Source organism: Mytilus galloprovincialis, chromosome 3 (genome assembly GCF_965363235.1).
Source record: "Mytilus galloprovincialis chromosome 3, xbMytGall1.hap1.1, whole genome shotgun sequence".
Classification (NCBI taxonomy): Eukaryota; Metazoa; Mollusca; class Bivalvia; order Mytilida; family Mytilidae; genus Mytilus; species Mytilus galloprovincialis.
In genome coordinates this window covers 43,707,226-43,715,004 of record NC_134840.1, presented here as the reverse complement: position 1 = coordinate 43,715,004, position 7,779 = coordinate 43,707,226, and the positions used below count along the sequence as shown (strand labels likewise).

Sequence of the window (7,779 nt, the reverse complement as noted above, 5' to 3'; positions counted from 1 at the left end):
TTGCAATACAATGCATTTAGTTAAGTGTTTGGTTTTAGTAGCTGTTTTTTTAGTGTTTGATGTTTCATCTTGTAAAATTACTGATGATGAAGATGGTTTGTCTTCAAAAAATGGAATGCTCGAAATGCAAAATGCAATTAAACAACAAAATATGCGTATACAAAATCTTGAGAAATCATTATCTTTAGCTGAAAACCGAATTTCACGATTGTTCTCTGAACAAGTACATTCCGAACAGCAAAGAATACAACTGAAACTACGACTGTCGAAAATACAATCAGATCTTAAAAAGTGCAAAAGGATAGGTCAAAGTCGTCGGTCTCATGGAGTGTTTCCGGGAAATGCCTGTCGATTTAGTAAAGTGCCGAAAGAGAAAGAAAGAAAAGAGCGAAGGTCACTTTCGAAAGTCAGGAAAGGTATCTTTTTTTCAAATATTGTACTGAAAAAGTCCGCAATTATGAAATTCAATGCTACATTGGTTTAGAGTCAGTACAGGTAGTGAAATACAAAACTTATCATTTTGTTGATATTTACTTTCAATAAAGATCAGAGACTGGAAAATGTCAATAGTGCAACAGTTATGTCTAAGATTTAGTAGTACTTTCCCTGAAAAATCTGTATCAGACGTTAATCTGTTTAAAGTGGCACTAGCTACGAGATATATATAAAAATTTAAAATATAATTTCTTTTGATTAAATTATTATCAAAAGTGAAATAGTGAAATGATGATTCGCTGTTAGCAGCCAGTATGGTTCAATTTTGTAAAATTAAGCTAAGAAAAATTGATGATAAATGAGCTAGCCATTCTTCAATACTGTTAGCATTAAGAAACTACTTCCATTGATCCTACAAGAATAGCCAACGATAACAACGTGTGAGGTTTAAATGTGTTTAATGAATTTATTTCAATCTTAATCATCAATTTCTTCGTCTGTTGAAACCTTTAAGATTTTTTGTCAGTTCCGTTTTGTTTTTATAAAGGGACGTAACACCACTATTAACCGTGTATGAAATAAGCCCCGCCTCCCTACTACCTAATATGGAATATAAAGGGACGTAATTCCACTACTAACCGTGTATGGAATAAGCCCCGCCTCCCTACTAACCTAATATCAAATATACACGGTCTTCACGCGGACGCTTTTAACCAATCACATTCTTAGAAATGTATAGGAGGTAAGATAAATTATATTATCTTACCTCCTATACATTTCTACGAATATGATTGGTTAAGAGCAACCACGTGGTGACCCAGTATATTCCATATTAGGTTAGAAGTGAAGTTTTGTCCCTTTCTACAAACAACATGTTGGTGAGAAAAAAATCTTAAAGGTTTCAACAGACGATTAAATTGATAATGAACGATTGAAATTAATTCCATACAACACATTTGAAGCTAACAAGTTGTCATATGTAGGTATTTGTTTTTGAATAGACCTATGGAAGTTGGTTCTTAATACTAACAGTATTGAAGACATGATCACTTTTATAGGCCACTAGTCTAAATATCACATATTAAGATAGTCGGTAAGATAAATTCGTTACATAGTGTGCTAGTGACCTAATCCGATATATATGGTGTCAGTAAATTTCATGTGGGGATTCGAGCTTCGCTCTCATCTCATATGGAATTTACTGACCCCATATATATCGTATTAGGTCACTAGCGCACTATGTAACTAAAAATACATGTACTCAAATTATAGTAGGTTCCATTATCTGTGGGATTGCGATTAATACCGTTTCAGAGAAAATTGGCAATATCTTTTAGCTAATATTGAAATAATAAAAATACAGAACTCCGAGGAAATTCAAAAGGGAAAGTTTCTAAATAAATGGCAAAATCAATAGCTCAAACACATCAATCGAATGGATAACACCCTTTATCTAATTGATATATATAATTTCACATTATAGTATCATTATGTGTATGTGTGTACTTTCTCAATAGAATATGTAGATGCCATTTTGTTTTTCTTTGTTGAAATAGTTATTTGTATTTACAGAGATTAAGATTAACACAATATTCACTGCTGTACCCCAATTCTTGACTTCAGTATCTATTTTATCTGTTTGTTTGTTTTGCTCACACATTGTCATACACGTAATAGTTTTAGCTAGCTATAAAACCAGGTTTACTACAGAAAATACATATATCAAGTCAGGAATCCGCCAGTTGTTTTGCATTAGTTTTATATGTTTGAGCTTTTAATTTTGCCATATGATAAAAGGCTTTTGGTTTTGAATTTTCCTTGAAGTTCGGTATTTTTTGTTATTTTACTTTTTTCTAATTAATTCGATTTATGTTCCCTGTAACAAAAAGACGGAAAACAGCAGATCAAAAAGTGATATTGCACGGATATTTTTAAAATATCGGACACCATTGAAACCATCAAATGAATCGGTACTACTAAAATAACAATTGTATCCTTCGTGTTATGTCTTTACGAGGATTTATCCAAATGTTATAATTGTATAATACAGTAATAAGACATTACCAGAATACAGTTTAGCATGAAGCCCATGCCATATATCAAATTTTAAAAGTCAGCGTGATATTTTGTGACTTTATCTAACGACATCCGATCTCAGTTTTTTATTTCTATTTTTGTTGTCTTTAACATTAAGTTCACTATTGTCTTATTAACGTTTATCGTAGTTGACATCATAACAAAAATTAACGTGAAACATTAAACGTGAACTTCAAAGAATTGAGATTTTAAACTCAATTTGGGTGGACAAGAATCTTGAGATGTTTTGTATAGAATTGGTTCCAGGTTTTATTTCATCATTATCTTCGTATATTAGAGTGAAGATGATGTTATGATTTATGACATAACAAACGGTTCTTATAAAATGCTTTTTCTTTAGGAAGACTTTTGGAACCACTACCGACACCGACACCAACGACTACAATGTCCGAAGTTGCATTTTTTGCCTACATGTCACAACCCTAGACTAAGCCTGGTGGACAACATATACTCAAATTCGATGTTGTTAAGCTAAATGTTGGAAACGCCTACCATCAATACACTGGAGTTTTTAATCCACCATCTTCTGGTATTTATGTCATGACTTGGAGTCTTCGAGTAAGAACGAGTACAAGTATTTCCACTGAACTTATAGTTAACAATGATGTGTATTCTTCCTTGTTATCGTTTGTTCATGATGGCGACGACGAGCAAAATTCAGCGATTATTGTGATTCATGCAAACAAGGGTGATGATGTGTACATACGTATCAAAATTGACAACTACAGTGGAGATATATACAGCGATGCCTATGGAAGATCAACATTTGCTGGATGGAAAATCTATTGAGTATTATTTAGATAATAAAAAAGATATTATTGAGGGTTCGTTTATTAGTTATGTAAACAACGTATTACATTTGATTTTTTAAAATTCAGGTAGTTTGTATATTAAGTTAAGCTTTTGGTGTTAGCTATAAATTCATCATGGATACCAGACTTAAAGGTGTATGCGCCAGACACTTTCTGGTTTACATAAGAATCATCTGTAATACCGGCATCACACATCATCGTAGAGCACTGACGTATGTACCGGGCGTGGTTAAAAACCATGTACGCTGCCAATACGCTAGTCACTTTGAACGCATTCAACTTGTCAACCATATGATCTGTATCGTCGTAGTCCCTATTGATGCCTCACTTAGATATCAACAAAGAAAAAGGAAAGCTTGATAGATGTACCACGTGTAACGGATTCCGAATGAATTCAGGATGAACTTTTGTTTTAAACATTGACTTATCTTCCCTTTACAGTTTTTCGTATTCTACCCGAAAGACATTAAAAAACAATGTGTTTAATCAAATGAGATTGATGCAGAAACCCGTATCATCTTCTGAGAACCGAAATATACCATGTATGGAAATTCCTGAGTATAATTTTACTATAAGATCTCTGAATTAATCACACCGATACTCTTTTTTGTTTAAAATTTGTGTTTTTTTCAACAGATTGTTTGCATTCTTATTGGGACAACCTGTTTTCTCGCGGATTGTTCCTTTATTTAAAGAATTCTGATTTAAAAAATTAAAACAGAAATAATAAGAAGCTATCATCTGTTGACTGTGTTGATTTTTCTGTCTCATTTAAATTGAATTAAAGGATAACACATATCCATACTCATATCATAACTTACATCTAGGTTTTTTTTAGAACTGAGCTTTTGACACATATGTTTGATATCCTGTCCTCTATTTCTATTTGATATCAAAATAGATTACGACGTATAACACAGTTGTATCTGCCATTATAACGCGAAGGGTACAATAATAGATCAGGAATTGGTTACCCTGTCAGAACATCAGATTTCAGAAACAATTTAGTGGGGCACGTTTTGCGCTGTTATTAGTTATTTTTTCATTTTGTTTGTCTTTCTTTTACATAGGGTTTTGTTTTCCTGTGTTATATCCTTATCATAATTATTTCTATAAACACCTGTACTGCAACATACGGCACAATTCATGCCAATATTATTTTCTGTGCTTGGGATTTTTTGGGAATATAAATGTAAATACGCAGATAGATTTGATCAGAAAGTCGGGACCGATAAATCTGCTGACTTGTAAAGTAAAAGTTGTCCAATCGTTACACGATAAAGAGTAATATCACAAAAATAACGAACTCCGAGGAAAATACAACACAAGAAGTTCCTAATCAAAGGGCAAAACTAACTCAAACACATCAAACGAATGGATAACAATTGTTATAACTCTGGTACATAACCATTCCAACAACTCTGAGGGGTTGGTAGATTGTCTGTTGCAGGACAATATTTGTACTCCTATCCACAAACCTCTTTATTATATGACATAGTAGGAATACCGGCCCTTAGCCTCTTCCACAAATCTTTAAATTCGCCATAAATGCAGCACACAATTTTTGGACGCGTGTTTTGCCATTTTATCAACTATTCAGAAGAGAATCCAAAAATACAAATCGTTTGCTTAACTATAGAAACATATCTCTTTCAAAATTATAGCTTTTAGATACAACATGTACAATCACCCCCAATATTACTGCATGAGACTGATATCTTACCTTAAACCAACACGTATAAAATATAACAGGGGTTAAAAACGTGCTTGGTGAACTGAAACAGGAAGTCAGACACTCACAATTTAAAAACTGACATGTGGAATGGACAAATCCCCACTAATTTACAGTACAAGTGGGTCTTTAAAATTAAAAAATGTAATACAATAACATAATTAATTTGATAATATTACAATATTCTATTGTTTATTTTTAATCTTACCAATTGAACTAGAACTTTAACAGTTACCTTTTTTAATTATCGCACCATTTTAATAGCTCAACATAGGACTGTATTCTTTTATACATAGTTTTCATTGTTTACATTTGTTCCTATATAAATGTAAATCTTCAAAATAGTTTAGATCCAATACGAATGCAAGTGTCTTTCAGAGGATCAGTCTGTGGTAGCGAAACATACAGTTTAAAAAACTACTTCGAGCTTTCATTCTATCAAATTTTGAACTAACTTCGGAACATCAGTTGTTGATTTTTTTATGATTTTTAAATGCCATGACCACTGACTTATTGCAGTTATTGCAAAAATGAGATTCTGAGATTACTTTTACTTCTGTCAGTACATTTTACATTACATTATAATAGAACCACAACTCGACAGGATCTTTTTAGATTAAAAAAAAAAATATCTCAAAGGGGCATTAGAATTATTAATGAATGTGTAATAGTAGAAATAAGATTCCCTTGTGGCAGCCAGTTTGGTTTCGGTTTCAAGTGACCTTCAATTAAACCCCTTAGCTAGAGATGTATATCGTACGAATTGGGCATGTTCAGTTTTTACAAGAAAAAGAATGTCAACATTAACGTGAAACAAGGGTATACCAATTGATTGTCTGACAAGATCCTCAAAAACTCGTTTTATACTAGTGTTATCCTATTAAATGAAATTAAACAGACATAGAAAATCAAATTGCACGAGTTTGCTATTTATATCTTTATCTGTGTTTATGTCGGTTATATGACTGTCGGCAGTCTTTGGATGTCAACTAAATGTTACATATACGGCGTCTAGACAAAAAAAACACGAAATGTTGACATGGATTGTTAATTTTTTATTTTAGACTTTTTTTTAAATTGGATATACGTTTTAGTATGTTATCTAAGTCTAATCTGAAATTTGAACATGAATTAGACAGCTAATGCCCCTTTGATATATTTGAATAAACAAAATAATATTAACAAGTGTTTGTAATTTAATCACTAAAAGAAACGTCATTTTATTTTTGAAAGTACGCGTATATAAGAATACATTCAGTCAAAATAAAACAATATCAGAAAAGCATTTGAGAAGACTAAGACTTATACTTCATTTGCATATAGCGCCGATATTTAGCATGTGTAAAGCAGTTTATAACACCTATTGTGCGCTAGATAATAAATATACTGGTAAACATTTTTTTAATCACACATATATGTCTGACACAGCTATGGCTTTGCATAACTATCGGTATACATACAAATCAATACCGAAGTTGTGAAGATTAGCTTGGAGACAAAAATAATTTTCTTCCGTATTTTTACATCCTTTAGTACTGCGGCTTTGTTTAACCTCCCTTTAATTATAATTGCTATATATTTACATCCTTTTAAGTATCATTGTTATGTCTTTACATTCTTGAGGTTTCTGGCTGTCGTTTTCAAGTTCATTTTATTAGTAGCATTTTTTGTTGTGTCTTCTTTTGCATGTGTTCAGCGTTCTTCTCGCAGAGAAACAGCGGAATGGCGAGATTTATTTGTTGGGAAATGTTTATTATATAAAAAAGATTATGGATCAAGGTTATTGTGTAACACGTAAGTTTTGTTTTGTACTTAATTGATTTCATATGATAAAAAAGAAGCCAAAGCTCAATGTTGAAGACTGTTCTTTGATCTATAACATTTTACTTTTACAAATTGTGACTTGGATAGACAGTTGTCTCATTGGCAATCATACCACATCTTCTTATATCTATGTATTGTCATATTTCATCTTAAAGGAGTTGTTGCCTTGACGTGAAGACATTTACGTTTTTTTTGCACTCTGCTTAAAAAAAACTTAGTTATATAGAAATAAAGTATGAATAGAATGGTACAAAATCAAACAATTAATCTACATGCCTAATTAGACGAGTGTTTTATGTTTTTTCTTTTGTACTGAGACTACTATAACACATTGTGTTTTAGACGTCTCAGGTTTTGTTTTCGATTCCCGACTTCATCAATCCCGAGACTTTAAAAGGTATTTGTTTTTTCTCCGTCAAACGTGTGCAATTAAGATATGAGGTTTGCTGAAATCATTTTTCTGAGTAATTATATATATTTTTTTATGACTTTCTTAGGCTAGAATATAATACATGATTCAAAACCAAAAAACTTTCTCTATGTCTATTATAGTTTCCCAAAAAATGGCGAACAAATTGAAAGAAAGAAATCGTCATTGGGGGAGAATAACGTACTTCGGTAAGAATACGACTAGCAATTTTACCATGCTGATTTGTTTTTAAAAAAATCCCTTGTTCATGATGATTTTCAAAAAGTATTTTTGTATTTATCATAGCTTTCATCACGAGTTGGTTGACCGTTATGGAATAACCGTTTCACAGATGATATCGGATATCTTCCTTACGTCATAGCTACAATCCCCTTCCCTCACATGAATGTGACCTACCGAATTAGACTATTTATCGGATTTGTAATAACATGAGCAACACGGCGGGTGCC

The 7,779-nt window shown here is 32.1% G+C and overlaps 1 long non-coding RNA gene across 1 annotated transcript; it reads left to right on the top strand.

The window, feature by feature from the left end:
* LOC143066433 (uncharacterized) lies at nucleotides 1-3,355 on the top strand. The gene is made up of 2 exons (XR_012975616.1): nucleotides 1-416; nucleotides 2,873-3,355. It is a non-coding gene; the product is annotated as an uncharacterized LOC143066433 (long non-coding RNA).
* Nucleotides 3,356-7,779: the final 4,424 nt, after the last annotated feature.